General features: G+C 43.0%; 1 protein-coding gene across 2 annotated transcripts in view; it reads right to left on the bottom strand.

Annotated features, from left to right (window-relative positions):
- Positions 1–6,986: 6,986 nt before the first annotated feature.
- LOC132377638 (gastrula zinc finger protein XlCGF26.1-like) overlaps positions 6,987–21,923 on the bottom strand; it is a 25,899-nt gene continuing 10,962 nt past the window's right edge. The window contains exons 3-4 of one of the 2 annotated variants that reach the window (XR_009506704.1): positions 18,221–18,513; positions 6,987–7,751 (exon numbers count right to left, since the gene is read on the bottom strand). The gene's annotated coding sequence lies outside the window, so the exon portion shown is untranslated. Of the gene's footprint in view, positions 7,752–17,996; positions 18,514–21,923 lie in introns of those variants that run through there. The other variant, XR_009506703.1, reaches the window with a different exon arrangement.

Here is a 21,923-nt window from a genome sequence, read left to right as displayed (position 1 = left end):
CACCTCTTCGAAGAAGTCTAACAGGCTTGTTAGACATGATCTACTCTTCACAAAGCCATGCTGACTGTCCCTGATCAGACCATGATTCTCTAAATGCCCATAGATCCTATCTCTAAGAATCTTTTCCAACAGCTTTCCCACCACAGACATAAGGTTCACTGGTCTATAATTACCATTCAATAATGGCTGATCCTTTTTACCCTTCCTCAGCCCCATTCCACACACATTCCTGCCCATCAGACTGGTGGGTGATGTGTCTCCTTTATGGCATATTGGAGCTGTTTTGTCACACATAATGAAAGATGCGTTTGGTTCATTATCACTGACGAGTGCCAAATACAATGACACACAGATTGACCAAGAGGTCCTTAGTCTAGTACAGGAAATAAAGAAGTTTCACCACTTCCTCTACATCAAAAGTTTATGCTAGTGGCAGATCACCAGCCCCTTGTATCCATTTTTAATTCCAATAATGACTGCTACCCTGTTACAACATTGAGCACTATATTCTACCTCCCTCTACAATTGGATCCTCGACTTCCTAACCGGGGCCACAATTTGTGCAGATTGGTGATAACATCTCCTCCTTGCTGATGATCAACACTGGTGCACCTCAGGGGTGTCTGCTTAGCCCACTGCTGTACTCTCACTTTCTTTCTCAATCTTTTTTATTAAGTTTCGAATTGATAAACATAACAATGATAATGATACAAAGAGATCAGGATTAATGGTTAACGTATACAGACATAGACTCCTAGTAACGTATGTAATCTAAGCCTCCCAATCTCTTAATTGAACATGAAAAAGATTCAAAAAATGTTTATACAGAAAAATGTCCCCCTAAACTAAAAAAAACAAAACAGAAACAAGACAAAACAAAAGCTGGGCTGCCATGTTTCATCAGTTAAAATCATTATTTGTCATTAACTCCGCTCCTCTATACACAAACAAAAAGTTATTGAGAAGGATTCGGAAAAGGTCAGCCTACATCATATGAAAATGTTGAATAAATGGCCTCCAGGTTTCTTCAAATTTAACCGAAGGGTCAATAGTGCCACTCCTAATTTTTTCTAAGTTTAAACATGTTATAGTCTGGGAAAACCATTGAAATGTAGTAAGGGGATTAGAATCTTGCTATTTAAATATAATTGATCTTCTGGCTATTAATGTAACAAATGCAATCAAATGGCAAGGTGAAGGGGATAATTGACTAGAGTCCATCACTGGTAATCCAAAAATCGCAGTAATAGGATGAGGTTGTAAATCAATACGCAAAACTACCGAAATAATATCAAAAATGTCTTTCCAATATTTTTCTAAAAGAGGGCAAGACCAGAATATATGTGTTAAGGGAGCTACCTTATATGGGCAAAAACTTATCCTTAGACATACATGCCCTATGAACCACCTTAAATTGTATCAAAGCGTGTCTAGCACACATTGAAGAAGTGTTAACTAGTTGGAGAATTTTCTCCCATTTCTCTATAGGTAAAGATACCTGAAGTTCTCTTTCCTATTCATTCTTAATTTTATCAGATGTACCTAGGCGTATTTTTGTAATCAGATCATAAATAATTGCTATTAAACTCTGATAATAGCAAAGTTTTTTCTGTAATTTCAGTTGGATGTGGTATCAGAAAAGTAGGTAAAATAACATTCAACAAGTTTCTAATCTGTAAATATCTGAAGAAATGTGATCTAGGGAAATTATATTTATTAGACAACTGTTCAAAAGACATGAGACAGTTATCCATGAATAAATCATGAAACCATGTTATTCCCTTTGTTTTCCATAAAAGAAAAGCTTGATCAGTTCTGGATGGTTGGAAGAAAAATTAGATATAATAGAACTTGATAGGATAAATTTATTCAATCCAAAAAATTTATGAAATTGAAACCATATTTGTATTATATGTTTAGTTATTAGTCATTTATTTATTCAGTTTAGTAAGTGCAAAGGGAAATGAGGCCCTTAAAATAGAAGCCAATGAGAACCCCCGTACAGACACACACTCAAGGTTTACCCATCGTGGACATTGAATTTCATCCAGATCTTGTGTCCAGAACATTAAATATCGAATATTAATTGCCCAATAATAGAATCTTAAGTTCATCATTGCCAAACCACCATGCTTTTTTGATTTTTGTAAATATTTCCTACTTAACCTAGGATTTTTATTCTGCCATATATATGAAGAAACTTTAGAATCAATAATATCAAAAAAAGATTTAAAAATGAAGATTGGTACTGCCTGAAATAGATACAGAAATTTAGGTAAAATAATCATCTTATTAGCATTAATTCTACCAATCTCTCTGCCCATCACTCTGCCTGTTCTCTATCTCCCTCTGGTGCTCCCCTCCCCCTTTCTTTCTCCCTAAGCCTCCCGTCCCATGATCCTTTCCCTTCCCTAGCTCTGTATCCCTTTTGCCAATCACTTTTCTGGCTCTAGCTTCACCCCAACCCCTCCGGTCTTCTCCTATCATTTCACATTTCCCCTCCCCCTCCTACTTCCAAATCTCTTACTATCTTTCCTTTCAGTTAGTTCTGACGAAGGGTCTCAGCCCAAAACGTCAACAGTGCTTCTCCCTATAGATGCTGCCTGACCTGCTGCATTCCACCAGCATTTTGTGTGTGTTGCTTGAATTTCCAGCATCCGCAGATTTCCTCGTGTTTGCCTTGGAAATAGCAGAGCTGATTGAAACTTTCTCTGATAAAGCTCAGACATCACTAACCCGCCTCTGACTGGCAATTCAAATTAAATGCTCCATGGTATACACATAATGGTATAACAGAGTATAACAGGTTGAGGCTTCAACTCTTTAGGAGGTTTTGCTCTTAAAGCATGGTGAACACGATCAAGTACAGGGGGAGGAGAGGGAGCTTCAGAGCCAAACACGTCCGTTAAAAATTGAGAAAAGAATTTAGTAAGGTCACCACTCTCAACGTCTTCACGGAGTCCTATTATTCGCAGGTTCTGTCTACAGTTGCGACTTTCCAGGTCAATAATCTTGAATTTATACTGTTCCAGTGTTTGAGTGGTCGAAGTTAATTTCTTTTCCAACGTGTCCAACCTACGATCTCTGACGTAGTCCTGACGAAGGGTCTCGGCCCAAAACATTGACTGTTTGTTTCCACAGATGTTGCCCGACCTGCTGAGTTCCTCCAGCGTGTTGTACGTGTTGATTTGACCACAGCATCTGCAGAGTACTTTGTGCTTACTACGATCTCTCTGTCTTCCAGCTTCAGCGAGTTCAGAAATTTGCTGCTGTTGTTTTTCATTCACCCACTTAAGTGCTCCCAGTCTACTTTCGATCTCCTTTAACAATACTTCCAAAGTAGAATTTTTCTAATCAAATTTATCATCCAGGAGCTTCAACATAGCCTCCAAAGTGAGTTGAGACTGTTCACTTCTTTGACAAGAACTCTCCTACCCCAACTGATGGCCCCTTCTCCCGTCTTCAACCTTCCTCCTCTTCATGGACACCCCGCTCTGGTCTTCTGCCTGCTCTGGATCTCTTTATTGCTAATTGCAAATGGGACATCAACCGTCTTGACTTCACTATACACTGTTCCAATTCCAACCTAACTCCTTCCGAACGCTCTGCTCTCCACTCCCTCCGCACCAATCCCAACTTCACTATAAAACCTGCTGATAAGGGGGGGAGCTGTTGTTGTCTGGCGTACTGACCTCTACCTGGCCGAGGCACGACAACTCTCTGATACCTCCTCTTAATTACCCATTGATCATGACCTCACTAAGAAGCACCAGGCCATTGTCTTATATACCATCACCAACCTTATCAGCTCTAGGGATCTCCCATCCACTGCCACCAACCTCATAGTTCCCACACCCCGCAATTCCCGTTTCTACCTCCTACCCAAGATCCACAAAACTGCCTGTCCAGGTAGACCTATTGTCTCAGCTTGCTCCTGCCCCACCAAACTCATTTCTGCATACCTTGACACTGTGTTATCCCCCCTTGTTCAATCTCTTCCCACCTATGTTCATGACACTTCTCACGCTTTGAATTTTTTCAATGATTTTAAGTTCCCTGGCCCCCACCGCCTTATTTTCATCATGGACATCCAGTCCCTATATACCTCCATCCCCCACCTGGACAGTCTCAAAGCTCTTCGCTTCTTTTTGGATTCCAGACCTAACCAATTCCCCTCTACCACCACTCTCTTCCGTCTAGTGGAATTAGTTCTTACTCTCAATAATTTCTCCTTTGGCTCCTCCCACTTCTTCCAAACCATGGGCACCCGTATGGGTCCCAGTTATGCCTGCCTTTTTGTTGGCTTTGTGGAACAGTCCATGTTCTAAGTCTATACAGGTATCCGTCCCCCTCTTTTCCTTCGCTACATTGATGACTGCATTGGCACTGCCTCCTGCACGCATGCTGAGCTCATTGGCTTCATTAACTTTGCCTCCAACTTTCACCCTGCCCTCAAATTTACCTGGTCCATTTCCGACACCTCCCTCCACTTTCTTGATCTTTCTGTCTCCATCTCTGGAGATGGCTTATCTACTGATATCTACTATAAGCTTACAGACTCTCACAGCTACCTGGACTATTCCTCTTCCCACCCTCTCTCTTGCAAAAATGCTATCCCCTTCTCACAATTTCTCTGTCTCCACCGCATCTGCTCTCAGGATGAGGCTTTTCATTCCAGGACGAAGGAGATGTTTTCCTTTTTTAAACAAAGGGGCTTCCCTTCTTCCACCATCAACTCTGCTCTCAAACGCAACTCTCCCATTTCCTGCACATCTGCCCTCACGTCATCCACCCGCCACCCCACTCGGGATAGGGTTCCCCTTGTCCTCACCTACCACCCCACCAGCCTCCAGGTCTAATGTATAATTCTCCCTAACTTACGCCACCTCCAATGGGATCCCACTACCAAGCACATCTTTCCCTCCCCCCTCTTCTGCTTTCCGCAGGGATTGTTCCCTACGTGACTCCCTTTTCCATTCGTCCCCCCCCAATCCCTTCCCACTGATCTCCCTCCTGGCACTTATCCCTGTAAGCGGAACAAGTGCTACACCTGCCCTTACACTTCCTCCCTTACCACTATTCAGGGCCCCAGACAGTCCTTCCAGGTGAGGTTGGAAGGTGTGGTATACTGCATCCGGTGTGCATCTGGTGTGGCCTTTTATATATTGGTGAGACCCGACGCAGACTGGGAGACCGTTTCACTGAACACCTACGTTCGGTCCGCCAGAGAAAGCAGGATCTCCCAGTGGCCACACATTTTAATTCCACGTCCCATTCCCATTCTGATATGTCTATCCATGGCCTCCTCTACTGTCAAAATGAATCCAAACTCAGGTTGGAGGAACAACACCTTATATACCGGCTGGGTAGCCTCCAACCTGATGGCATGAACTTTGACTTCTCTAACTTCATTAATGCCCCTCCTCCCCTTCTTGCCTCATCCCTGACATATTTAGTTGTTTTTTTGTTTGGTTTTTTTTTCTCTCTCTGCCCATCACTCTGCCTGTTCTCCATCTCCCTCTCGTGCTTCCCCCCCTCCCCCTTTCTTTCTCCCGAGGCCTCCTGTCCCATGATCCTTTCCCTTCTCCAGCTCTGTATCACTTTCGCCAATCACCTTTCCAGCTCTTAGCTTCATCCCACCCCCTCCAGTCTTCTCCTATCATTTCACATTTCCCCCTCCCCCCACTACTTTCAAATCTCTTACTATCTTTCCTTTCAGTTAGTCCTGACGAAGGGTCTTGGCCTGAAACGTCGACAGTGCTTCTCCTTATAGATGCTGCCTGGCCTGCTGTGTTCCACCAGCACTTTGTGTGTGTTGTGAGACTGTTTAGGCTGTTTAGAATCATCTTCTCTCCTTGCACTTCCATTACCGGCTTCCTTGCCTTTGGCTGATGCCTTTTGCTCATTAACAGCGAGTAAAAATCAAAGTTCAGGCATATAAAAGTGTTATAAACACTTTAATATAGATAGGGTAAGAGTGGTAAAAAATTGAAAAATGAATGGAGCAAAGCCAAAATGCAACTTACTCCATCTAGTACCACAAGAGAACTCTGTTCTACTCTCTCTATGCCCATGACTGAGTGGCTAGACACAGCTCAAATACCATCTATAAATTTGCTGATGATACAACCATTGTTGGTAGAATCTCAGATGGTGACAAGAGGGCATACAGGAGTGAGATATGCCAAATAGTGGAGTGGTGCCACAGCAACAACCTGGCACTCAATGTCAGTAAGACAAAGGAGCTGATTGTGAATTTCTGGAAAGGTAAGACAAAGGAACACATACCAATCCTCATAGAGGGATCAGAAGTGGAGAGAATGAGCAGTTTCAAGTTCCTGGGTGTCAAGATCTCTGAGGAGCCAACCTGGTCCTAACATATTGATACAGGGTTATAAAAATCCAAGACTGAGGCAAAACTTTATTAGGAGTTTGAAAAGATTTGGTATGTCAACAAATACACTCAAAAATTTCTATACATGTTCCGTGGAGAGCATTCTGACAGGCTGCATCACTGTCTGGTATGGAGGGGCTACTGCAGAAGGTTGTAAATTTATCCAGCTCCATCTTGGGTACTAGCCTACAAAGTACCCAGGTCATTTTCAGGGAGCAGTGTCTCAGAAAGGCAGCGCCCATTATTGAGGACCTCCAGCACCCAGGGCATGCCCTTTTTTAACTATTACCATCAGGATGGAGGTACAGAAGCCTGAAGGTACACACTCAGCGATTCAGGAACAGCTTCTTCCTGTCTACCATCCGATTCCTAAATGAACATTGAACCCTTGGACACTACCTCACTTTTTTAAATATATCTGTAAACCTCAGATTCAGCCGGTGGCGTTAGTCTAGGGGAAGACAGCTTCCGGCCCTGCCAAACTTTTGTGTTGATGCTGCGTGATATTTTCCCCTGTTACAAATCAGTACCATGAAATAACAAACAGTATACCGTATGCAATTAAATGATTGAGCTTTATAATTCTAAATTTTTCCCCTGTTACAAATCAGTACCATGAAATAACAAACAGTATACCGTATGCAATTAAATGATTGAGCTTTATAATTCTAAATTTGACTACAGGGTTAGTAAAGAAAACAAAAAGAAATAGGGCCCATTTTAAGGAAACAGTCTAATGCGCACGTTGGAGCTCACGATTTTTTTGTCCATTTATTCTCCATTGATTTCCCCCAGCCGTTGTTGTCTCCCGGCCTCATTCCAAGTCCAGTCTGTAATGCAGACTCCAAACTCTCCATTGGGCTTCTTCTCTCTCCATCTTCTGCTGAACAAAAGCCCACAAATCCCTTGCTCCAGGGTACATAATGTACCAATGAAGTCAACCACAACAACAAAGTCTGTCTCCGTTCTGAGGACTTTATTCACCAGAAATTGCTTACCCAAACAAATTGTGAGTGACAACTAACCACAATACAGGGCATTGTATTGAGAAGGTAGGGGAGTGAGTATGACTGGAAAAATTGGATCAGCCCATGATTGAATGGCAGAGCAGACTTGATGGGCCAAATGGCCTACTTCCGCTCCTGTATCTTATGGTCTTATGATCTAATACACATCAGAAGAATTCTGGCTGTTCGTGAAGAAAAGTAGCATCAGACACTTCAAATCAGCTACTCAACAATGGATGGGTTAGCTGAAAAGTTTATTCAAACCTTCAAGAAGTCTATTAAAGTGATGGAGAAGGAGGACATTTCTCTACAGCACAAGGTGGACCACTTTCTTTTTGTCGATTGGAACTCTGTTTATGCGATGGAAAAATCAAACATTTGCAATGCTGTTCATGAGCAGGAATCTGAGATCTTGTATAGACCTCTGTTATGTACACACAACCCTGTAAAAGTATCAGCAACAATAGAACACACCTGGAGTCGGGTTTTGCTGTTAACAAAATACTATTTTATTAGTGACTACGTCATATAGTAACTTAAACCAGGTAAATCAAGAGTTAATGGTGTAATGCATATATAGGTGTAAATATATAAATCCCCAAACTTATTCAAGCTCAGGTGGCAAGAGTTACAGTTTTACGATGGTGTGTAAGAAAGTTCAGTTCAGATGCACATGATGTCTTTGTTGCGATGTTTGTAGATGATATGAAGATAGGTGGTGGACCATGTAGTTTCGAGGAAGTAGAGGGGCTACAGAGGGACTTAGATAGATTAGGAGAATGGGCAAAGAAATGGTAGATGAAATATATTGTCGGGAAATGTATGGTCATGCACTTTGATAGAAGAAATTAAGTGGTTGATCATTCTAAATGGAGAGAAAATACAAAAAAACTGAGATGCAAAAGGACTTTGTAATCCTTGTACAGGATTCTCTAAAGGTTAATTTGCATGTTGAGTCTGTCGTGAAGAAGACAAATCCAATGTCAGTATTCATTTCAAGCAGACTAGACTATAGAAGTAGGGCTGTAATATTGAAACTTTATAAAGCACTGGTGAAGCCTCACTTGGAGTATTGTGAGCAGGTTTGGGCCCCTTATCTTAGAAAAGATGTGCTGACATTGGAGTGGGTTTAAAGAAGATTCATGAAACTGATCTTGGGATTAAAAGGCTTAACATATGAGGAACATTTGATGGCTCTGGGCCTCTACACACTGGAATTTAGAAGGATGAGGAACTTCCAGGAATCAATTGATTCTGACATGATTCTGGAGGATTGGAAGATTGAAAATGTCACTTCACTCTTCAAGAAGAGGCAGAAGAAAGGAAGTTACAGGCCAGTTAATTCTACCTCTGTGGCTGTGAAGATGTTGATTGTTAAGGTTCAGGATGTGGTTTTGAAGTATTTGGAGGCACATGATGAAACAGGTTGTAGTCAGTGTGGAACTCAAGGGAAGATCCTGCCTGACAAGTCTTTTGGAATTCTTTGAAGAAATAACAATCAGGATAGACAAGGGGAGTTGGTGGATGTTGTGTACTTGGATTTTTCAGAGGGCGTTTGACAAGGTGCTACACATAAGGCTGCTTAACAAGTTAAGAACCCATGGTAATACAGTAAAGATATTAACATGGATAAAGCATTACTTTGTTGGCAGGAGGCAAAGAGTGGGAATAAAAGGAGCCTTTTCTGGTTGGCTGCTGGTGACTAGCAATGCTCCACAGGTCTGTGCAGGGACAGCTTCTTTTTACATTATACATCAATGACTTAGTTTTATTGCCAGGTTTGCAAACAATATGAAGATAGGTTGAAGGTCAGGTAAGTTTGAGGAAGTAGAAAGGCGACAGAAGGACTTAGATAGATAAGAAGAATGGGCAAAGAAGTGGGAGATGAAATACGGTGTTGGGAAGTGTATGGTCATGTACTTTGCTAGAAGAAATAAAAGGGTTAACTATTTTCTAAGTAGAGAGAACATTCAAAAATCTGAGGTGCAAAGAATCTTGGGAGTCCTCATGCAGGATTCTCTAAAGGTATATTTGCAGATTGAGTTGGTGGTGAGGAAGGCAGGTGAAGATAGCATTTATTTCAAGAGGACTAAAATATAAAAGCAAGGATGTAACGCTGAGGTTTTATAAAGCACTGGTGAGGCCTCATGGAATATTGAGAGGAGATACTGGCCCCTTATCTAAGAAAAGATGTGCTGACATTGGAGAGGGTTTAAAGGAGGTTCATGAAATCGATCCTGGGATTAAAAGGCTTAACATATGAGGAGCATTTGATGGGTCTGGGCCTCTACACACTGGAATTCAGAAGGATGTGACCTCATTGAAATTTGTTGAAAGGCCTAGACAGAGTGGATGTGGCGAGGATGTTTCTGATGGTGGGAAGTTTAAGACCAGTGGACATAGCCTTAGAAGAGAGGGGTGTCCTTTTAGAATAGAGATGAGGACAAATTTCTTTAGCTAGATAGTGGTGAATTTGTAGATTTTGTTGCCACCAGTGGCTGTCATTGAGCATAAGTCCATGGTGCAGAAGGGAAAGAAGGAAAGAAGGGAGCGGTAATGATAGGGGACTCAATAGTCAGGAGAACAGACAGGAGATTCTGTGGCCATGAATGGGACATCTGAATGGTATGTTGCCTCCCAGGTACCAGGGTCAAAGATGTCTCTATTTAGAAAAACAGAGGGCGATACGCTACGGAAATTCTAGGCTGTGTCTAGAGTAGGTTATATGGTTGGCACAACATTGTGGGCTGAAGGACCTCTAATGTGCAGCAGATTTCTATGTTCTATGTCTTGGATCTCATCCACAACATTTTGGAGAGGGAGGGAGAGCAGCCAGATGTCTTGGTACATATTGGTACCGAAGACATAAGAAGGAAAAGCAAAGAGGTCCTGAAAAGGGAATTTGGAGACTTAGGTAGAAAGATAAGAAGCAGGACCTCCCAGGTAGTAATTTCTGGATTGCTGCCTGTGCCATGTACCAGTGAGGGTAGAAACTGGATGATTTGGCAGATTAATGCATGGCTCAGAAGCTGATGCAAGGGGCAGTGCTTCAGGTTCTTGGATCATTGGGATCTCTTCTGGGGAAGTGTGACCTGTTCAAAAGTGACAGGTTGCACCAGAACCTGAGGGGAACAATATTCTTGTGGACAGGTTTATTAAGAGTTGTTGGGAAGGGTTTAAACTAATTTGACAGAGGCTGGAAACCAGAATGAAGGGACTCAGGATAGGACAGATGGTAAAAAAGCAAAGATAATGTGCATCAGGACTGTCAGGAAGGGCAGGCAGATAATAGGACATAATTGCAGTCAGCAGAGTGAGTATCACTGCATGAAGGATGCAAAATCAAAAAGGATATCAAATACAATACCTGAAGTGTTATATATCAATGCATGGAATATAAGAAATAAGGTGGATGATCTTGTTGCACTATTACAGATTGTCAGGTATGATGTTGTGGCCATCACTGAATTTTTGGCTGAAGGGTGGTTGTAGTTGAGAGCTATATATCCAAGGTTATATGTTGTATCGGAGGGATGTGAAGGTAGGCAGAGAGGGTAGTGTGGCTCTACTAGTAAAGAATGGCATCAAATCAGTACAAAGATGCGACATAAAATCAGAAGATGTTAAATCCTTGTGGATTGAGTTAAGAAAATGCCAGGGTAAAAAGACGTTGATGCCAGTTATATACAGGCCTCCCACTAGTAGCTGGGATGTGGAACACAGATTACATAGAAACATAAGTAACACTCCATAATGTTTCACTGCTAATGTAATGGTTTCTCTGTAGCAGCAATATTTGGGTTATGACTAGAGATAATGGGGCTTTGGAATGTGGGGCTATCCAATGAAACATAGAAACATGGAAAACCTACAGCACAATACGAGCCCTTCGGCCCACAAAGTTGTGCCGAACATGTCCCTACCTTAGAAATTACTAGGCTTACCTATAGCGCTCTATTTTACTAAGCTCCATGTACCTATCTAAAAGTCTCTTAAAAGACCCTATCATATCTGCCTCCACCACTGTTGCCAGCAGCCCATTCCACACACTCACCATTTTCTGAGTAAAAAACTTACCCCCGACATCTCCTCTGTACCTACTCCCCAGCACCTTAAACCTGTGTCCTCTTGTGCAACCATTTCAACCCTGGGAAAAAGCCTCTGACTATCCACACGATCAATGCTTCTCATCATTTTATACACCTCTATCAGGTCACCTCTCATCCTCCGTCGCTCCAAAGAGAAAAGGCCGAGTTCACTCAACCTATTCTCATAAGGCATGCTCACCAATCCAGGAAACATCCTTGTAAGTCTCCTCTGCACCCTTTCTATGGCTTCCACATCCTTCCTGTAGTGAGGTGACCAGAAATGAGCACAGTACTCCAAGTGGGGTCTGACCAGGGTCCTATATAGCTGCAACATTACCTCTCAGCTCCCAAATTCAATTCCATGACTGATAAAGGCCAATACACCATACACCTTCTTAACCACAGAGTCAACCTGCGCAGCTGCTTTGACCATCCTATGGACTCGGACCCTAAGATTCCTCTGATCCTCCACACCGCCAAGAGTCTTACCATTAATACTATATTTTGTCATCATATTTGACTTACCAAGATGAACCACCTCACACTTATCTGGGTTGAACTCCATCCGGCACTTCTCAGACCAGTTTTGCATCCTATCAATGTCCCATTGTAACCTCTGACTGCCCTCCACACTATCCACAACATCCTCAACCTTTGTGTCATCAGAAAATTTACTAACCCATCTCTCCACTTCCTCATCTAGGTCATTTATAAAAATCACAAAGAGTAGGGATGCTAGAATAGATTCCTGAGGCACACTGCTGGTCACCGACCTCCATGCAGAAAATGACCCATCTAAAACCACTATTTTTCCTTCTGTGGGCAAGCCAGTTCTCGATTCACAAAGCAATGTACCCTTGGATCCCATGCCTCCTTACTTTCTCAATAAGCCTTGCATGGAGTACCTTATCAAATGCATTGCTGAAATCCATATGCACTACATCTACTGCTCTACCTTCATCAATGTGTTTAATCACATCATCAAAAATTCTGTCAGACTAGTGTTATGAGTGATGAACAGACCTGATGGACAATGGGGTGCAGAGTTAACCATTCCCAACCCCTCTCCTGAGAACTACGAACTATTGCTGTTGTTATGCCGCTATTGAGAGAGAGAGATAAAGCCCAGGCAAGAACATTTGCTACAGATAAGAGGGGGAGAGAGACTGTTGATTTACTGTATTATGACTCTTCCTGAATTATTTACCTTCCACTACAAGGACTTTACTTTGCTCATTAACATTCCTCAGGAGATAGCAGGAGTAGCCTAATTTGATGGACACGGTCATTCAGAGTTGATGGATAGCTGAGACCCCGTGAGTGGGGATAAAAGACGGGTCTGGAGAGACACCCTTCAGACACACCAGTGGACACCGACTGAGTGTTGGGAACCCACAGAAAGGTGGGGGCTTCGGAGACCAAACCAGGAGATCGGTCAGTAAAGCTCACAGTGTTACAGCAGGGCTGGTGGGGACTTGCGTGTGTGTCCACTCATGCCAGAGTGACGAGTCCACCACAGAAGAATGGTCTAGCTGAAGACCAGAGGGGTCATAACTGAATGGCTACAACGACACGACAGATTAAGAAAGCCACAAAAGGTTTGCCTGCCGCAACTGTTGCTGTTACATCTCGCTCTCTCTCTCTCTCTCTCTCTCTCCAACGATTTCAATACAACAACCATAACTACCTCAGCATTTATGAACTGAACTCTATACTTTCCTATGACAACTCATTTACCCCTAGGCATCGATAGAGCTTGTTTATCATTGATTATTATTATTCCTACTGTTACGTACTCGTGACACATGACAGTGGTACTCTTGTCACGTGACTGGGGTTGAAGCTATACTGGACTTGAGGTAATGGTCTTGTGATGGTGGAGTGACGTCATTTTCCCGCCAGTAGAGATCATGTGACAGGTTTTTTTTTCAGGTTATATAAGGAAGACCCCACCCTGTGAGGAGGGGCAGTTCGTGGCTGGATTTGCCAAGTTGACTTCATGCCGCTGCGTGATTTAATGTGATGACGCAGTTTAGTTGAAAGATTAAGTTTTATCTGATGCCTAAAGTTTAAAAGGTCATTGCCAGCAGGTTCTTTACAATTCTGCTAGTTTGAGAATTAGTGGAGAGTGAAGATCGGAGTTCGGGAGTTAAAGATCGAGGAGAATCGATTTCTACGGTGAAACGGGTTCGGCCTTTGTTTGATCCTTATTCGGAAGGATTTTGTTGACTATTCTCGTGTTAATCCCTGGGATTACCAGAAAGGATTGAGGATAGTGTGAAAGGAAAGGTCAGTGCCTTTAAGCCGTTCCGTTTCGTAAATTCTTCGTGGGAAAAGTTCGACGTCGGGGATCGAAGCAAAACGACGTGAAAGAGAATTTAAATTGTCTTAGAAAGACTCTCCTTTTAAATGGACTGTGAGCATATCGAACTTTTGGCAATACCACTTTAAAGAACTGTTTTTGCAATATCGCTTTAAGAACTGTTTGAGCTGCCGCACAGCAGTTGATTTCCGGTTACGTTAGTGTTTGTTTACTTTTGGGGGGTTTGTTTTCTGTGTTTAATAAATGTGTTGTTTGTTATAAAAAACCCTTGCCGAACACATATATTTATTGTTGTGTTGCCTGAATACGTAACACTACACTTTTAGGTTTGTAACTGCTAACTTGTTTTATATGTATATTTGCATTTTTGATATTGTATTGTGTAGTTTACTAATAAATACCTTTAGCTTGGTACCACCAACGGATTCTTCTTTCTCTGCTGGTCAGACACCCAGTTACGGGGTACGTAACACTAGTAAGGCACAACCTGCCTTTGGCAAAGCCATGCTGACTATTCCTTATCATATTATGCCTCTCCAAATGTTCATAAATCCTGCCTCTCAGGATCTTCATCAATTTACCAACCACTGAAGTAAGACTGACTGGCCTATAATTTCCTGGACTATCTCTACTCCCTTTCTTGAATAAGGGAACAACATCTGCAACCCTCCAATCCTCCAGAACCTCTCCCATCCCCATTGAGATGCAAAGACCATCGCCAGAGGCTCAGCAATCGCCTCCCTCACTTCTCACAGTAGCCTGGGGTATATCCACTCAGTCCCAGTGACTTATCCAACTTGATGCTTCCAGCAAATCCTCTTTCTTAGTATCTACATGATCAAGCTTTTCATTCCACTGCAAGTCATCCCTACAATTGCTGTGATCTTTTTCCATACTGAATACTGAAGCAAAGTACTCATTAAGTACTTCTGCTATCTCCTCCGGTTCCATACGCACTTTTCCACTGTTACACTTCATTGGTCCTATTCTCTCATGTCTTATCCTCTTGCTCTTCACATACTTGTAGAATGCCTTGGGGTTTTTCTTAATCCTATCCGCCAATGCCTTCTCATGGCCCCTTTTGGCTCTCCTAATTTCATTCTTAAGCTCCTTCCTGCTAACCTTACAATCTTCTAGATTCCTATCATTACCTAGTTTTTTTTTACCTTTTTTTTAAACTTTAACCTTTTTTTAACCTCTTCCTTTCTTCTTGACTAGATTTACAACAGCCTTTGTACACCACGGATCTTGTACCCTACCATCCTTTCCACGTCTCATTGGAACGTACCTACTCGGATCCCCACGCAAATATCCCCTGATCATTTACCACATTTCTTCTGTACATTTCCCTGAGAACATCTGTTTCCAATTTATGCTTCCAACTTCCTGCCTGATAGCCTCATATTTCCCCTTACTCCAATTAAACATTTCCCTAACTTGTCCATTCCTATCCCTCTCCATGCTATGGTAAGGAGACAGAATTGTGATCACTATCTCCAAAATGCTCTCCCACTGAGAGACCTGACACCTGACCAGGTTCATTTCCCAACACCAGATCAAGTACAGCCTCTCCTCTTGTAGGCTTATCTGCATATTGCTTCAGGAAACCTTCCTGAACACACCTAACAAACTCCACCAATTCTAAATCCCTCAGAGATGCCTATCAACATTTGGGAAATTAAAAATCTCCCACCACAACAATCCTGTTATTATTACTCCTTTCCAGAATCTGTCCCCGATCTTGATGTCCCTCTTACTATTGGGTGGTCTATAAAAAACACCCAGTAGAGTTATTGACCCGTTCCTATTCCTAACGTCCACCCACAGAGACTCCATAGATGACCCCACCATGACTTCCTCCTTTTCTGCAGTCGTGAAACTATCCCTGATCTACAGTGCCACGCCCCCACCTCTTTTGCCTCCCTCCCTGTCCTTTCTGAAACAACTAAAGCCTGGCACTTGTAGTAGCCATTCCTGCCCCTGCACCATCCAAGTCTCTGTAATGGCCACAACATCATAGTTCCAAGCTCTCATCCACATTATTCATGATATTCCTCGCATTAAAACAGACACATTTCAAACCATCGGACTGAGCGTGTCCCTCCCCTATCACCTGTCTCCAAACTTTCTCTATTTGTGAGCCAACCTCCCTTTCCTCTGTCACTTCGGATCAGTTCCCACCCCACCCCCCAGCAATTCTAGTTTAAATGCTCTCCAATAGCCTTAGCAAACCTTCCCGCCAGGATATTGGTCCCCCTCGGATTCAAGTGCAACCCATCCTTTTTGTACAGGTCACACCTGCCCCAGAAGAGGTCCCAATAATCCAGAAATCTGAATCCCTGCCCCATTCCCTCAGCCACACATTTATCCTCCACCTCATTCTATTTTTATACTCACTGTCAAGTGGCACAGGCAGTAATCCCAAGATTACTACCTTTGAGGTTCTGCTTCTCAATTTCTTTCCTAACTCCCTGCAGTCTGTTTTAAGGACCGCCTCCCTTTTCCTACCAATGTCGTTAGTACCAATATGTACCACGACCTCTGGCTGTTCTCCTTCCCACTTCAAGATATTGTGGTCACAATCAGAAACATTACGGACCCTGGCATCTGGGAGGCAAGCTACCATCTGTGTTTCTTTCCTGTGTCCACAGATATCACCTATCTGACCCCCTAATTATAGAGTCTTCTATCACTTCTGCTATCCTCTTCTTTTCCCAACCCTTCTGAGCCACAGGGCCAGACTTTGTAAAAGCAATGGCACTAACTCCTGCTCTCTGACACACTGCTAGTGTCTTCCACAGGAAAGACTGATGCAAAGTACTTATTAAGTTCATCAGTTATTTCTTTGTCCCCCATTTCTTCCTCATCAGCATCATTTTCCAGTGGTCCAATATCAACTCTCACCTCCCTTTTATTCTTTATATAACTGAACATATTTTTGGTATCCTGCTTTATATTATTGGTTAATCTGCCCTCATATTTAATCTTTTCCCTTCTTAGCATTTTTAGTTGCCTTTTGTTGGATTCTAAAAGTTTCCCACTCACTTTTGCTACCTTATATGCCCTTTCCTTGGCTTTTATGCAATCCTTAACTAACCTTGTCAGGCATGGTTCCTTATCCCTGCCATTTGAGAACTTCTTCCTCTGTGGGACATATCTATTCTGCACCTTGTGAACTGTTCCCAGAAACTTCAGCCATTTCTGCTCTGCCCATCATCCCTGCCAAGATCCTCCTCCAATCCACCTGGGCAAGCTCCTCTCTAATGTCTCTGGAATTCCCTTTATTTCATTGCGATACTGATACATGTGAGTTATGCTTCTCTCAAATTGCAGTACGAATTCAATCATATTGTGATCACTGCTTCCTAATTATGTTAAGCTCCCTAATAAGATCTGGGTATTACACAACACCCAATCTGAGATAGCCTTTCCTCGAGTAGACTCAAGCACAAGCTGCTCTACAAAGCCAATGGATTGGCATTCAACGAATTCCCTCTCTTGTGATCTGACACCAACCTGATTTTCCCAATCCCTTTCATATTGAAGTCTCCCATTACAATTGTGTCATTACCCTTATTACATACATTTTCCAGTTCTCTTTGCAATTTCAACTCCATATATTGGCTACTATTTGGAGTTTGGAGGCCTATATATGATTCCCATAATGGTTTTTTACCCTTACAATTTCTTAACCCCACCTACAAAGATTCAACATTTTCTTACCCTATGTCACCTCTTTCTAAAGAGTTATGTCCATCTCTTACAGAGCCACACCACCACCTATGCCTTCCTGCCTGGTCTTTCGATACAAAATATATCCTTTGATGTTAAGCTCGTAACTATGGCCTTCTTTCAGCCACAACTCAGTGATGTCCACGATGTCATACTGACCCATCTCTAATTGTGCCAAGAGTTCATCTACCTTATTCTGAATGCTACGTGCATTTAAATACTGCACTTTCAGTCCTGCATTCTTCATCCTTTTGTATTTTGCCTCTGTAGTACAATTTAGCTTTTTGCTCTCAAAGGTTTCAACAGTACATTGAATGTCAGATAAATGTATATAATATACATCCTGAAATACTTTTTCTTTGCAACCATCCACAAAAACAAAGAATGAATGACGGTTAAATGTTAGAACCCCAAAGCCCCTCCCAACTCCCCCTCCCACGTGTAATCAGCAACAAAGCAACGATCCCTCATCTCCCACCAGCAAAAAAAGCATCAGCACCCTCCATCGAGCACTCAGGTGTGTAGCAAAGCATTAGTAAAGGCACAGACCTGCAGTACCCCTAATGACTACTCATTCACCTGGTAATTCAATGTACTACTGGCTCTCTCTCTCTCCCTAAGAGAAAAAGAGGTGTCTCCGTTTTACAGCGAGAGGGGAACATAACAAACAACTCACTGATTTATGATGTTAAAAGTCTGTTGCATCACTTTTTTCGAGCTCTGTGCCCAAAGAACAGGTCTCTGGGCACACAGCCAGCAACCAGCTTGCTTCTTTCAATCTTCCATCTCCCACGGCACACTGAATTTCTGCAGAGGCATTGACCTTCGGTCCACCCATCTCCTGAGCCACAAAATCCTGGAATTCCAAAAGTGAGCTAAACTCCTAGGTTGCATCCTTGGCATATCGAATAACGGCCAGTTGTGAAACTCCTAGAGCCTGTCGCATTCCCGCAAAGAACTGAAAGAACCCTGAAAAGGAAAAATAGAGATATTAAAGATAGAAATAGGGTTAGGGTTAGGGTTAATAACATAATAACATAACCCTAACCCTTACTCTGGATCCAATGCCACATAAAAAACACAATAAGCATATTGAAAACAACAAAAACACAATTCATACAAATGCATAAGATTAACTTGTATACACAGACTGATTGGTGGTATATAAGTAGACACAAATGTAATAGGAGCAGTCATTTCAATAGGACTAGAATATAAAACAAAGCATGTAATGCTGACACTTTATAAAGTATGGATCAGACTGCACTTGGGAGTATAAAGAGCAGTTTTGAGCCTCTTATCTAATAGATGTTCTGGCATTGGAGAAGGTCCAGAGAAGGTTTACTAAGAATTATTCCAGAAAATGAAAGGGTTAATGTGTGAGGAGTGTTACATGACTCTAGAACTGTACTCCCTGGAGTTCAGAAGAATGAAGGAGGGAACTCACATATTGAAAGGCTTAGATAGCTTGGATGAGGAGACTATGTTTCCAAGTGTGGAGGAATCTAGGACCAGAGAGCATGCCCTCAGAATTACAGGATGTAACTTTAGAACAGATATGAAGATGAATGTTATTAGCCAGATGTTATGTGTCTGTGGAATTCATTGCCACAGACTGTGGTGAACTACGTGTGCCTGTCTGGACACGCCCCCTACTGACTGCTCCTGTGGCTCCTCCCACAGGCCCCTGTATAAAGGCGATCTGAGGCCTATGCTCGGCCTCAGTATCCAGGACGTAGTATGATGGTCACTCACTTCTGGTTCCTTCTTCCAGTCAATAAAAGCCGATATCTCGCCTTACGTCTCAGAGTGAGTTATTGATGGTGCATCACAGACTGCTATAGAAACCAAGTCATTGGGTATATTTAAAGCAGAGGTTGATAGGTTATTGATTAAGGCCATCAAAGTTCACAGGGAGACTTCCTCACCAGAAGACTACACTCTGTGCAGATCGGAAATAACATCTCCATCTCGCTGATAACCAACAGTGGCACACCTCAAATTGTGTGCTTAGGCCACTGCTCTACTCTTGCTACACCCACGACTGTGTGGCTAGGCACAGTTCAAATGTCATCTACAAATTTGCTGATGACACTATTGTTGGCAGAATTTCAGATGGTAACGAGAAAGCATAGAGGAGTGAGGTATAATAGCTAGTTGAGTGATGTCACAGCAGTAATCTTGGGCTCAACATTGAAGACAGCATAAAAAACTAAGGAGAGGGCATACAATGTAGCAAAAATGATTATGAATCTAGAGGATTGGGAAGTTTTTCAAAACCAACTGAAGACAACAAAAAAGCAATAAGGAGAGAATTTAAAATATGAGGTAAAATAGCCAAAAATATGGAAAAACTACCAAAATATTTTCTTGATATATAGTGAGTAAAAGAGAAGCAAGAGTAGACATTAGTGGACTATTACACTGAAGAGAAAGTAATAGAGGACAAAGAAATGGCGGTGAAACTGAATTAAGTATTTTGCATCAGTCAATGGTGTCACGTACCCCGTGACGGGTTAAAGAACCAGCAGAAATAGAAAACACCATGGAGTCTGGTATTGCTATAACCTAATGCTATTTATTAGTAACTACGCAATACAGTCATATAAATGCAGATATATCATACAGGTTAGCAATGATTATATATGTGTGGAAACAGGAAAACCAAGCTTCTTCAAGTCTAGGGGTAAATTGATACAGTCTTAGGATTGATGAGTAAAGTTCAGTTCAGTCCAGTAGTGATAGGGGGGAAAGAGAGGGGGGGGAAAGAGAGGGGGGGAAAGAGAGGGGGGGAAAGAGAGGGGGAAAGAGAGGGGGGGAAAGAGGGGGGGGAAAGAGAGGGGGGGAAAGAGAGGGGGGAAAGAGAGGGGGGAAAGAGGGGGGGAAGAGAGGGGGGAAGAGAGGGGGGAAAGAGAGGGGGGAAAGAGAGGGGGGGAAAGAGAGGGGGGAAAGAGAGGGGGGAAAGAGAGGGGGGAAAGAGAGGGGGGAAAGAGAGGGGGGGAAAGAGAGGGGGGAAAGAGAGGGGGGGAAAGAGAGGGGGGGAAAGAGAGGGGGGGAAGAGAGGGGGGGAAGAGAGGGGGGGGGGAAGAGAGGGGGGGGAAGAGAGGGGGGGAAAGAGAGGGGGGGGAGAGGGGGGGAAAGAGAGGGGGGGAAAGAGAGGGGGGGGAAGAGGGGGAAAGAGAGGGGGGGAAAGAGAGGGGGGAAAGAGAGGGGGGGAAAGAGAGGGGGGAAAGAGAGGGGGGGAAGAGAGGGGGGGAAGAGAGAGGGGGGAAGAGAGAGGGGGAAAGAGAGAGGGGGGAAGAGAGAGGGGGGGAAAGAGAGAGGGGGGGGAGAGAGTTTTGAGTCTTCAGGTAAGCTGACGCCGTCGATCGTCCCGTTGTCCTCCGAAATCCTTTGGAAGTCACCGACTGTGACCATAATAAAGGGGACTGTTCTTCTGTGGTGGAATTATTAACCCAGGCAAGGGTTGGACACATGAATAACCCCACCGGTCACACCCTTTTCACACTGCGAGAGCCACTGATCGATCCTCCAAAACTCACCTTTTCTGTGGGCACAACAAAGCTCTTTCAGTGTCCAAAACCATGAGTCTGTAGGTTTATCAGTTGACCCACTATTTATCTCAGCATGCTGAACACCAGACGTCTATCAAATAACACAGCCCTCGGTCACCATGGCGACCCATGAGCTGCACGTTGCTCTTTCTCTGCAAAAACTCTCAAGCAGGTAGTGTCCTTGTATATTCAAAACAAGCTTGCAGAGAAACCACGACACCATCTCCGAGCAGTCCTTCTCTCTCTCTCTCTCTCTCTCTCTCTCTCTAAGAACAACAACTCTCTGTCTTTTCAAAAACACAGTTCATAGGGGTAATTCAGAACCCTGTCACAATGGAAACAATTGTAGCATACTGGAAATTGGGGAGAGTCAGGGAGCAGAGTGTTGAGTATAGTTATTCTTACTGAGGAGAAGGTGCTTCAGAAGCTGGAAGTTCTGAAGTCACCTGCACCAGATGTACTACACTCCAGGGTTCTAAAAGAGGTAGCTGAAGAGATTGTGAAGACATTAGCATTGTTTTTTCAATAATCAGTTGATTTTTAAATGGTTCCAGAAGACTGGAAACTCAAAGTGTCATACTGTGGCGACCCATTTCCTGGCACATCCGAACCGACTCACAATTAGATAGCCTACGGGGGTTTGCGAGCACAGAGCTTTGGAGCCTCTGCGCCATGGGGAGGGGCAGGTTGAGGGAGGCTTAAAAGTGAGGCTGAAGATTTCGAATAAAGTTTTTTCCTTCGACTGCAGTTACCGACTCTGTGTCGTAATTTTAGCGCTGCGTGTAGCACACCGCTACAATACAACACTTTAAAAAGATTGGGGGG

Source organism: Hypanus sabinus, chromosome 19, assembly GCF_030144855.1.
Source record: "Hypanus sabinus isolate sHypSab1 chromosome 19, sHypSab1.hap1, whole genome shotgun sequence".
NCBI classification, from domain to species: Eukaryota; Metazoa; Chordata; class Chondrichthyes; order Myliobatiformes; family Dasyatidae; genus Hypanus; species Hypanus sabinus.
The sequence above is the reverse complement of the archived record's forward strand: the minus strand, read 5'-3'. Positions and strand labels throughout refer to the sequence as shown.